Raw genomic sequence first — 13,299 nt, 5'->3', positions numbered from 1 at the left:
CCGAAGGACTCCATCCTTGTTCCTTGCTCTTCTTGCTCTATTCTTTATTCCTGAGTGACCTCAATCATCCCCGTGAGTGGACAATAATCTGTATACTGACAAATCCCGAATCAGTAGGTCTAGCCTGTAATGTTGTGGACTTCTATTTCTAATAGCTTCATGTCAAGGCAGCACCTCAAAATAAACATACCTCAAGTGGAACCCACCCTTTCTTTCCCTCTGGCTGTTCCTCTTCCAGGATTTGCTGTTTCTGTGAATCATTCTCCACCATATTACCATGCTTGAGCGCACCCCCAAAACGTTTCCCCTCCTTCCCTTCCAATGCAAAATAACAATAAATCTAATTAATGCTGCTTTTAAACATAGACATCCCATTTTTTCTTCCTTCCTCCTCCATTCTAATATCTGTTTTCTAAATTCAAGCCTTTACCACTCTGTGGGATTTCTGCAGGGACCTCCCAATGAGTATCCACCTTTTTGTTTGCTACCTCGGATTCTCTAGGCTGTTATCATAAGAACTTAGAACTAAACTGACCTTTGCATTTAATTGTAACAAATATTGGCAAAGATGTGCAAACTGTACACTGTTGGTGGGAATGTAAAATGGTGCATTTTATGTGGTTTTATATATTTATTATCTGTGTAACATATATGCACAAATACATAGTGTATATAAAAACAACATTTAAAATTCAATTCAATTATAATTAAATAATTAAATGTATATATAATAAATGTTACATAATTAAGTGTAATTAAATATAATTAAATATAAGTGCAAAAGATAGGGCTTTGTAATGCTGTGGGATGAAATGAGGACCCTTCCCTATTTCTCACATAGCTCCTTGTCATCAAGTGTAATTCCTTGGATCACTATTGTTCCTCAAATATTCTGAGTTCTACCACAAACAAACAAGAAATGCCATGGATATGTGTCTCCTGCAATACGTTTAAAATCAAGTTAAAAGGAAAAACCTTACGTTTCATTTATGTATTTCCCTTAGTTTTAGATAATCTGCCTCTGAAGAATGGTGAGTCATACCTGAACATGTAGGATCTGGTATGGGGTATCGGTATCCTGCCAGACATGAATGCCCAGATACCCATCTGCCCACTTCCCAACATATTGTTTCTTTCATGTGTTTCTTCAATTTAAGATTCATGGATTATGCTTCATTTCTTATAATATAGTTTCAACATGTAGTTGTGGTAGTTTGTTCTTTTATCAAAAAATATGACTTAATTCATCTAATTATAAATGTCATAAAGGAAACATTGGAAATAAGTGTTCACGTTTATTGCAGTAACTAATTCATCTGTAACATGTCTTTGCTTTGAACATTATTCTATGTGTATCAAATATCTTGTAATCTTTTTCAATATTGGGTCAATGTATTATTATTTAAAGTGTTCTGCATTCAAGAAAGCTCAGAAAATTCTTGCTTGGAGACTTCTGAGGCCCTCTGTCCTTCCCAGAAACACACTGACATTTGCTTCCAAAAGCATTTCAATGGGAAACATATTTATACTTCTGTAAACATATGTGTTTATTTTGAAACACCTTATCTGTCTCTACAAATGCTGTCAGTCAGTACATCTGTCTTGCCACAGAAGGTTCTAGAGAGCAGGAAGTTTTTGTGTGGTCTGTTCTTAGAACATCTAAATCTACAATCTATTCAGGCTGCTGGGCTTCTTAGTATATGAGTATATGCGGTGGTGCTAATAATACTTAATCTCAGACTTGCTGTTAGCCTGCAGATGGGCCAATATGTAGAGATTAGCTCAGGGTCTGGCACATAGAAAGGTCTCAGAAGGCTGCAGCTACTATGATTTGAAGCACAGTACTGCCTGCCAAGTATTAACACTATACTTCCATACTGATGTATTTTTTTTCCTGAGAAGTCGTGGTGCTATTTTTGCATTAAACTAGTGCAGGTGAGAATATAGAAAAGTATTGATTTTAGCAGCTGCTCTGATCATAGAAGAAATGTTACTTCCTCCCTCGGGGCTTTGTTGGATAGTCAGCTGTAGCTTAAGGGACAACATCTTTGCTTCTGCAGGAGATGCTCCCCATGGTTGTGGGTCTTCTCAACTTTCCCGGGAAGGGACACATCATGACTGTCAATGTGCTAAAGCCACAGTATATCAGCTGGACACCTGTCTTCATATGACAGGCTTCCTGACCCTTCAGAAGGTAGCAGGAAGCCACTTGTTGGATTCCTCAGCTCCTAAACAGACTACTTTCCAGGGCACATGGATTGAAAAGTGGACATGAGACAAATCTACACCCAGAATTTTCTTCTTCAGAAGTTTTCAATTGAGTCTGAATCAGTTGAAAGACTGACCATTCATAAATCTCTGGAACTGACTTCTCTTGTTAAACATGAGGCAATCTGTTGCAAATGAGAAATGGGGACAATCTTTCTGCTCATTCCCTAACGGCGTTTTGCTTCCAGGCTTCTTAGCGGTTTTCCTGATGCTTTCAACCTGATGGTCTCTCTGAGGAAGAGTACCTAGGCCTGAGTCAGATACCTGTCTCCATACTCTACTTGCAAATGAGGACCACTGCCAATGACTGTTGCTTCTGTAATCTGGTGGCAGGTGCAAAACTATGGACTGTTGAGTAGATTGAAGAGCACAGGAGCCCATTTTGAGAGGAAGGGCTTCTCTCTCCTCAAGGGACTTCCCATCAAATGGCCATTCAAAGTCAATATGGGTTTTGGGTTTTTGGTCAAAGTTAGATTCTTAAATAATAGCCCACTTTTCTCCATTACAAATTCTTTCCCATCATTACAGAAACTACCTGCTTCATCAGTTCAGGGAGATCTGGAGTCTGGTGCCACTGTGCTCCCCTACCATGTGGTCACTGTTGGGAGCGGCCACTGCTGCCAGGAGGTACTCACTACCAACGAGGGGCCCTTTTTCTGTGTGCACTTCCAGGACCAGATGTTGTTGTTCTCCCACGGACAGCCACTGGGCTGAGTACTCTGGCCCCAGCTTGAGGATCTTGTGTAGGGTCACTGCCCCCATGAAGCCTCTCTTTTAGAATCCCTGGGAGCAGTCCCTTTCCTCCCAGGATCCCTCAGGTTTCTGCTCAACAATGTCTGTTCTCCCCCATTGGGGCAACTTTGTTAAGCCTGTCCAAACAGAAAACTCAGTTGTAGTCTTCTCTGAGGACGGTGATGGCCAGTTCACCTGTATTTCATACCTAAGAGGGCACTCAGATGGTCTTACTCAAGAAAAAAGGTGTGTTTCAAGAGAGCCATTTGTCTTCCAAGAAAGGTGGGGCTGGAAACCTCTCTGATTTAGAAAAAAAGGCCATACTTTTTTTTTTTTTTAACATTCTTTTACTTTTTATTTGCATTTATCTTATGCTGAATTTAATCCTGGGCCATAAGTTTCTGTTTCTTGAGTTTCTTCTGGGATATCTTTTTCTTCTGTGCAACTTCCTCTTCTGGTTTAGGCACAATCTGCTCTTTTTCAGTAAGGATCATTCCAATGTGGCAGGGAGAGCTCATATATGGGTTGATCCAACCATGAGCTCTGTAAGTTCTGCACCGCATCTTGGGGGCTTTGTTCACCTGGATATGCTCAATGACCAGAGAATCTACATCTAAACCCTTAAGCTCAGCATTACTCTCTGCATTTTTAAGCATGTGCAGTAAAAATTCAGCACTCTTTTTGGGCCACCGACCCTGTGTCCATCCCCACTGTTTGGCCTGGGCACACCTACCAACTCCACCATTGTAGTGATGGAATGGCACACACTGCTTCTGCAAGGTGACATCCTTCAGATACTTGGTAGCTTTTCAGATATGCATACCTTTGATGGCCTGAGCAGTTTCACAAGTGTTCTTAAAGTGAACACGAAGATTTGAGCCTCTTGATTTGCATGATTTTGTGGGGTTTTCTTGGTCAAGTGAATAGCGAACCATTTTTGGAGATCACCTCAGGCCGCATATGTAAAAAGCCATACTTTTTATATATAGAAGAATATTTTCTTTAATTGTGATACTTTTCTACTGGGCCAAGCACTTTCCACACATCTTCTCATGTATCATTACAATAATCTTGGGAAGTTGTAATGGTTACCTCCATTTTACAGATAAGGAAACTGAGGTTTAGAGATGCTAAGTTACTTGCCCAAGATTACGTTGCTGGTAAGCAATGGAGGAGGTTCATACACAGGTGGTCTGGCCTCAAAGCCTCTGCTTTTAACCGCTGTGTTTGTCTGCCTTCTAGGTCTCCATGTGGCTGGCTAAGGACTTGAGTTTCTGAAGATATTTCCTGTTAGATTCTGCAGAGGATTCTGTCACTTGAGGTGACAAGTGAGATAAGTCAGATTGCTTAGTGTCCAGGGGATGTGATGTAATATAATTTGCATAGGTGGTGGGCAGATTAAAAAAAAATCTGAAAAGGGAAAAAAGAAAAAAAAAATTATAGAAGAAGCTTTGATCTGTATATGCAAAAGTTCCTTGGTCCGTGAAACAATAACAAAAGTCCTGGTGTCAGCAGGGCATTAGGGGTCTCTGTGCTTTGAGGTTAAGAGCAGCTGCAGGCCTGCAAGAGGCCACACTGGGTGGTAAGGGGGCTTTGTGCCCATTCTCAGTCCAGTGACACAGCTCCAGTCCCTCTTAGATGAGGTCAGCTCTTCAAGCACACTTCCCTACTAGGAACAGAAAGGCTTCCTTTCATATATATGTTTTCACATACATTTATTTCATATGTATATTTCATAATTATGTATCTGTTACTTTTGGAATGCATGCATCATGGAACTCCTCTACTTGAAAGGGCAGATAGTGTAACCCAAGGAATTTTTCTTCTTTGTGCAAATACATTTTGTGCCAAAGCCTACCAGCCTTCCGGCAGTTACTTTGTAGGTAGACACCTCCTGGGACAACAGTGCCATCTGGGTGGCATGCTGGGACCTCTCACCCGGTCGCCCTGCTTGGCCCCTGGGGAGTCATTTCATCATCCCTGGACATTTCCGTGCAGCCTTTGCCCCCCATGCCCTTGGCATATTCCCTCAGAGCACACGCCAGGACTGTTTTTTGTGTTGTCTGGTACCATGAAACCCGTCCAAGAGGATTTAAAAGATTCTTCCCTGCTCTTCTGGGTCTGTCTAAAATGCTCATGAATGACCTCATCTGTCCCTAAGGGAACATCTCCCAAAAGCCCTGCTGTTCCCATGTTGATTTCAGGAGCCACCTCCTGGCAGTTCCCGACTGTGGGCTCCCTCCAGGGTGGCCACCCCATCCATTCCTGGATCTTCCATTTATCCTGGTGTCTCTGGGTCAACTTTCGGAATTCCCTTTAGGTTCTTTCGAAGTTTTGTTTTTACCTCAACCCCCCAAAAGTAGCTGATTTACTATGTGATAAGGTCATCCATCTTCTTTATAAAGATCCTCTAATAAAAATCACCACCCCTAGTGGTTGAACCCACAGTCTGGGTCCTTTAAATCCACAAACTTTATCAGAAATTATGCAATTGCTGGTTCAGAGTTAACATAACACTTTGAAGTGGGATCTTTCTCTGACTTGAGGGCTTGTGCTCAGGCCTCATGAACCCAAGAGGTAGTCTCATGAGCAATAAGCCCCTCTTATATTTTATAAAAAGGATCAGAATGTGGGCATCTAACCTAGTGCGAACCCCACCCTCTGCCCCATCCTGGTAATGACACCAGAACAAAAAGTCTCAGGTACAGGTGCTCAGAAGCTTTTGCAATTTATATTGCTAGATGAGAAACAGAATGAAGGGGAGAAAAGTAGGTGGGTTTCTGCCTAAAATCTCACACACTGGTGATCCTCTAGTCTTTGCCATCTGGCCCTTAGGGATCCACCCATCATGTTGTTTTGGAAGCGTGCAGACATGCCTCCTGAAGTCTAGAGATGAAGCATACCTAATGGATTTGATTCCCAGGCGTCTCCTTAACCAGAATGCTGGTGTGGAGGTTCTCTGAGTGCAGAGACCCTGCAGTACCAATAGGACAAGTCAGAGGGTTTGGTTTCTTTTTTTTTGTTTTTGCATTTTTTAAATTTTGGTATCATTAATATATAATTACATGAGCAGCATTATGGTTACTAGACTCCCCTCATTATCAAGTCCCCACCACATACCCCATTACAGTCACTGTCCACCAACCCCTCTGTGGAGTATAAGGACAAAGAGGGTTTGGTTTCTTATGTTGGACTTTGCTTCTCAGATGTCACTGTTGTCACTAGCCTGAGAGTCTCCTGAGTGACACAAGCGTGTAGGACATTTGGGGATGTTACCCACCAGAGGTCCTCCTGGGTAGGTTCTGCGTGGTTGACGAAAAGAGCCCAAAGACCCAGCACTCCCTGAGAGAGGAGGTAAGGTCAGAGGGGCATTTTCCCCCCAGGGCATGGTGAGCACTGTGCTACAATTACTGTTTAGCGGGAAGATTTCATCCAGAGTGAGGAAGTTCAGAGGCCCAGAATGCTGAGAGAGTCAGGGATTAGCTGGCATCTTGGCAGGGCCACCAAAGATTTTTGCCTTTTCTTTTTCTATGCTCCTCTGTCCAGGCAAGTCAGATATCTGCTGTGGTCTTGGATGCCAATTCAGAGTGGGCCTAGAGTGTACTACATCCTGGGCTCTGAGAACATACAGTCCATCCATCACCCACCAATTCTGATCTGTGAATTTTCCTACTTGCTAAAATTTATCACTGACTACCAAATCAATACTCTTGCTTCCTGGACTCCTTCATGGACAGGCATGCAAAACTATGCCCATCCCCAGTCGGTGTGGGACTGGACAGCACTCGCTCTCCTTGTTTCAACTCACTTATTGTAAACAAGGATCTATTTAGTGCTGTGTTTTTCACATTTTTGTGCTTTTTGTTGGCAATTTCACTGCTTAAATTGGCCCCCAGGCCTAATGCTGACATGCTCTCTGGTGTTCCTAAGTGCAAGAAGGCTGTGATATACTTTATGTAGAAAATACATGTGTTAGAAAACTTTGTTAAATACATGTGTTAGGTAACTCATGTTTAGGCATGAGATACAGTGTTGTTGGCTGTGTGTTCAATGTTATTGAATCAACAACCTATACTAAATGAGGTATATTTTAATATAAATATAAAACAGGATTATATATTGGTGGTTCACCAAAATGTTATGACCAGTGGCTTGCAGGAACCTAAACCTATATATCCCCTGGGAGCAATGCTTCAGTATTTGCAAATCAGTGCTCATGGTAACTTTAAAGAACATGACTGCTGCTCATAATGAGAATCAACTGTATCTGACTGGAGTAAGAGCTATAAAGGCTGGGATTTATTTTCTAAATTTTATGGATATCAGTGGTGTTGGTTATGTAATAACGCTGTAGGCTTGGAGCATTTTGGGAAAATAAGATGCATGACGGATAAGACTGGATGAAGTCTAACCTTCATGCAGCACTTTATTGACGGAATGCAGTTATTGCCCTAAAATTCTCTCTGGGTGGCCACTCGTTATTTCCCTTCTGCCCCCTCCCTCTTTTCCCCTCTCCTGCTTTTTACATAGAAGGCACAGGCTTACTTTGCTCATATTATCAGGAGGGTAAATTAGGGTCTTACTGTTCTGTGGCTTGTGTTTGAGGAAGGAAGTAGGAGGTTCTGCTTTTTTTCTCTGATCCAGATTTACTAAAGTTGATTATATATCTTTATCATAGCAGATGTCTTGCATGCACCCATCAATAGCTAGAACCCGGAGAGGATCAGCACCCCCAAGGCCCCAGCAAGAAGGAGCTCAGGGCTGAACTGCAGCTTCAACATCAGGGAAATGCCTGTGAAGGAGGTCTGAGGAGTCCATTGTTCCTCGTCAGAAGGACAGAGAGGAAACTCAGGCTCAGTCTGCACTTTATTTAATTCACAAAGAATCTGACCTGCAGAGGAGATGGGGCAGCTTCACAATTTCTTCTTGCTGTTTTTTCTTCTTCAAGCACTTTATCTGGCTTAGTGCTTCATAGGTATCTGATAACCAAGACCCAACACTGGAGAAGGGGGAAAGAGAGTAGCTCAGACTGTTTAGCCTAATAGATGGGGTTCAGGGTTCACTCTGAAGGGGGACCTGGGGAGATCAGGCTTCCCCTCATTCATTCTGAAGACACAGTGAGTGGTGTAGGTTTGTAGGACTGCAGCCTGACATGAGCATTTATGAAGAGCTGCTTGCATTGACAAGTTCTCTGTGCATGGGGGCAGAGGGAATTTCTAAATCCTTCTTGTGAGGGAACAGGTGGCTTTTCACAGACTAGGATCTCAGTATCTCAGTTGCCCTTCAGGGCTGAGTCTAGAAGATTACAAACTCTTGACTCTGATCTGGGGCAGATAGACTATGATTTCATGATCAAGCTCTTCTCAAATATTTGTTGACACATGGCAGAATGATGGATGATTTTTATTTCTTCTTTGTATTTTCCATATATATGCAAATGATGTACATATATATTTGAGATTATAGATACTATTGTATATTATATTATGTTATATATTATATTACATATTAGGACATTTTATATAATATTACTTTTAATTTTATTATAAATATAATTATATATTTAGAAAAAGCGTTTTCAACTTTAAAATAAATAAGGTATAATATTTGGGGTCCTGCAAAAGGTAGCACTTCTCTGAAGTTCTGAAACATTTAATATACCACAGAAATTTAGAATTAATGAGCTGAAGTTTTCAGAGTGGTCAATGTTCCATCTCTAAACAACTCCAGAGACCTCAAACTAGAATGGGCAAAGCCCCGTTCTCCGGAGTATGTGTGCCACTTGCCATCATCACTTGTTTTCACACAGATGAACCCAATCATTTGACCTTAATTTGAGCCTTAGCTCTTCAGGTCTTTAGCTTCATCCCTGCAATTGCAGAACAATGTGAGTACCTGTTGATCCCGCCCCAGTGGAATTACAAAGCAATTTTACTCCAGTGTAACTGGCTTTCATTTGCACTATCCCTTTGTGTGTATTGTACCTGAAACAACAAACATTTCCTACATGTAAGGTGGTCCCACAACATCTTCATTCCAGATCACACTGGAACATACCAGATCTTCCTGTGAGAATGATGTCATCAAAATGGCAGAATAGGAGTTTGCTACCATTCTTTCCTCAAAGAACATTGATTTTGACAATCATTCACGGATGCGAGTGCCCTTACGGAAATCTGTGAGGCTGGTGGACAAGTTCTAACATAAAAGTTATTCTGAGATTGGACACACTGAAGAGGGCAAGAGGAACAGCTTCACTCTGCTCACATCACCCCTCCTGCAGGATGGCACAGCTCAGTGCAGAGAGACTTTCTAGGCCTCTGACTTCTTCTAAAGTCAGAGCATGTGAGTGAGCAATTGGCTGTGCCCCAGCCATATAGGATGTTGCCCAGGAAGCCCACTTCTTTTTCCCTCATCCAGATTACTGAGATGTGCTCCATGATTGGGGAATAGGCAGCAGCTGGGGGAACAGCAGCCAGGGCCCTCAGAGGACACCAAAGGGACAAGGACTCTGCTAAGCACCTGCAGGCTCCATCAGGAAGCCTGTCTAGAAGCTGCTCACCAACAGATCCCCTCATACACCTCGTACCCCAATACACCTTGTACCTGCCTCACTCACACATAAAAAGAGAACCAAATAATTTCTGGAGCTGAAAGACACAATAAAATGAAAAAATGCAGTAGACAGCACCATCAACATCAGACTTTATCAAGCAGAAGAAAGAATCTGTGACGTAGAAGATAGGTTATTTAAAATTATTCGGTTAAAAATTATCTAGAACAAAACGAAATTGTCCATAGCATAGAAAAAGGAATGAAAAAGAATGAATAAAGCCTATGGGAACTATGGAATACCATCAAGAGAAACAATCTGTACTCCACTGGATTCCACGAGAAGGGAGGGAGAAAGGGCCAGACAGTTTATTTAAAGAAATAGTGACTGAGAGTTTCCCAAATTTGGGTAGATATTTAGACATCCAAGTTCATGAAATTCATTGACCCCCCTCCTCAAAGTTTACAGATTTTTAAGTAATATTTTCTGTTGTTAGACAGGTGAAAATAAAACAGTCTAAAATCACAGATAAAGAGACTTTTAAAAGCAGCACAAGAAAAAATTCCTTAAATGCAAAGCTATCAGTGGATTTCTCAGCAGAAATCTTTCATGCTAGGACAGAGTGCGATGATATACTCAAAGTGCTGAAAGGAAAAAAACTGCCCACCAAGAATACTGTGCCTGACAAAGGTGTTGTTCAGAGATGGAGGAGAAAGAAAGATTTTTCCAGGCAAGCAAAAGCTGAGCAAGTTCATCGCTCCTAGACCTGCCTTACAAGAAATACAAAAAGGAATTCTTCAAGATGAAATGAAAGGATGGTAAGTAGTAACATGAAAACAACTATAAAACACACTGGTAAAGGCAGGTAATAGAGTCAAAATCTGAACACTCTAAAATGATGGCATGTTAATCACTTAACCCTCATATAAACGTGAAAGGACAAAATAGCTATAGCTGCAATAATTTTGTAATGGCTGCACAATATAAAAAATGTAAATTGAGATCAGAACTAAGCTGATTTTTTTTAAAGATAAAATAGGCAAACCTTTAGCTAGACTAAAAAAAGATGCAAATAAATAAAATTAGAAATGAAAGAAGAGTCATTATAACTGATAGAGCAGAAATGGGAAGGATCACAAGAGAGAGTGCTATGAACAGTTATATGCCAGAAAATTGGATAACCTAGAAGAAACAGATGAGTTTCTAGAAATATACACCCTACCAAGACTGAATCATGAGAAAATAGACAATCTGAACTAGCCAATAATAAGTAAGGAGATTGAATAGGTAAAATCAAAATCTTCCAACAAAAAAAGCCTGAGATCAGATGGTGTCATTGGTAAATTCTGCTAAACCCTAAAAGAAGAATTAACACCAAAACTTCTCAAATTCTTCCAAAAAACTGAAAAGCAGGAAACTGCTCAAATTCATTTCACAAGGCCAGCATTACCTGGTACCAAAGCCAGGCAAGGATGCTACAAGAAAACTATAGGCCAACATACCTGATGAATATAAATGCAAAATTCTCAACAAAATATTAGCAGACTAAATTTCAACAGTACATTAAGGGGACTGTACACCATGATACAGTGAGATTTATCCCTGGAATGCAAGAATGGTTCAATATATGCAAATCAATAAATGTGACACATCACATTAATAGAATGAAAGACAAAAACCGTATCTCCTCAATAGAAGAAGGAGGTACTGGTAGGTCTTAAATAACCCATAGATTAAATGTTTTTGGATCAGGCATTCCTTTTAAGAGCTCTTTGTAACAAATAGTTCTCTAAAAGGTAACTGTAGCTATATAAAGGACACAAACTTATAACCTAAAAGTAGAAAAAGAGCAAAAGTTGAACCATATTAACCTTCTAATATATATTAGCAAAATCATATTTCACAGAATTGTTGGAGTTTGTATGGAATATCCCTAAACGTTTATTGCGATTAAAACACAGGCCTACTTACATTTAGTCCAAAGCTCTTAAATAAGGATTGCATTTGGCCTGCAACTTCGGCTACTAATTCTACTTTTAATTTACAGCAAATAGCACCAATCAATCCATCATGAAACCCTTGCACTGAATCTGGATGGTGTTTCAGAATCCTTCTGGAGATCGTACTCCAGGGAACCACTGCCAGTGGATCAGAGCTGACAACAAGTTGGAATCTATTGGTTGTTCCTAGTTTTTTACAGTCTTCCCCTTTCTGTTTCGATCAGCCAATCACATTACAGTATAGTAACATGTTAAGAGGATGAGTTTGAAAAACTGACAGCGAGTCTGATGTGTGGCTCTTAGAGCCCTGCATGTGTAACATTGGATCTGGGGCATTGTGATACAGATGGAGATGAATGGGAATCCAGGGGGTGTAGGAGCCTGCCCTGGACGTATGTGCACATGAGGCAGGAAGGCGGGGATGAGTTCAGGAAGCAGGGAGGTAGCAAGAATTAGAAGATGACATCAGAATCTGAAATATAGGGAACTAGGAAGAGAGAAGAGCAATGGCAAGGAGAGTTATAGAAATGGTCTGACTTACTTTGGAAAATTGTTCTTCAGCAACAAACTCATCTGCATTTGGCTTTCAAAACAGTCAGAAATAAAAGCCTGAGCAGAATAAGAAACACCTGGGATGGAGATGTGTATCTGGGAAGCCATCTACCAGGCAGGTGTGAAAGCACAAGGTAAGTGAGGCTGTGAGAGGGGACCGCAGGGCTGTGGAGAGACCTTCCATGGAGGTAATGGACACGGGGCTGTGACTGAGTCTGGGTAAGTGGTCAGGAGAGGAAGATAATCAACAAAATGAAACACAGAAGAGTTTCCTGAGAAGTGTTTGAGATATTTAAAATGTAAACATAGAATTACGTTCTTTAGTAAAGAAGGATTACAGAGGCAGAGTGATTAAAAGTGCCCATAGCAGCAAAATCAGAGGAGAGGTATGACAGATCCCTCACTCAAGTTGACCACATCGAGGACATTGGAGACTAGAATGAGAGCCTTGGGTCTCTTTCCACCTTCCTTTCAGAAGAGCTTCTTCCCATTTTCCATTATGCAGCTATAATTCTATGGGAACAAACCTTATGATCAACAAAAATCACCTCCCTGCATTAAATCCTCAGACCTCTTCTCATCTAGCCCTAAGCTTGGAATGGTTGAGGCAGGAATCACCTTGGGAGAAGCCTGTCAAGTGGTCCAGGTGGGAATCAATAACAAAGAGACTGATTCTGAAATCACTTCTTAAGCTTATCCCCTGGCCTGCATTCAAACAGGTTCATTGAGGGCACAGGGAAACTTTGGCTCCAGAGTCAGTGAAAGAGCCTCCATTAGTTTGTGAGTGACCTTTGCTCAGGGAGAACTAGCTTTGAGGGCCTAGGATACCAAGTGCTGTGCAGCTGACACTTTCCAGAAATGGAAGTCTGTTATGTCTATAGTACCTGGGACCCTAATCCCCCTGTAGCCCCGTTTAACCACCACTCCGGGGAACAGGGGGAAATGAGTGTGCTTCCCAATTAAGCAGCATGGGTAGAAAGGCTGAGAATTTATGAAGAGGAAGTTTGTTTCATCTCAGAGCTTTTTTCTCAAATTAACGTTTCAGTTTGAAGTCTGTTATCTCGTAGGGTCATGATTTCCATTTGTATCTGACAGGACTGTTTTCACCCTGGCAATGTAAGAATGGGACAGGTTTGAAGCAACTTAGTGAAGTAGAAGTTTACCAGGAAACTCCTTTTTACAGATAATCCCAGG

At 41.3% G+C, this 13,299-nt stretch overlaps 1 pseudogene; it reads right to left on the bottom strand.

The window, feature by feature from the left end:
• Positions 1-3,342: 3,342 nt before the first annotated feature.
• Positions 3,343-3,979, bottom strand: LOC118923500 (60S ribosomal protein L17-like; annotated as a pseudogene).
• Positions 3,980-13,299: the final 9,320 nt, after the last annotated feature.

Source organism: Manis pentadactyla, chromosome 2, assembly GCF_030020395.1.
Source record: "Manis pentadactyla isolate mManPen7 chromosome 2, mManPen7.hap1, whole genome shotgun sequence".
Taxonomy (NCBI): domain Eukaryota; kingdom Metazoa; phylum Chordata; class Mammalia; order Pholidota; family Manidae; genus Manis; species Manis pentadactyla.
The sequence above is the reverse complement of the archived record's forward strand: the minus strand, read 5'-3'. Positions and strand labels throughout refer to the sequence as shown.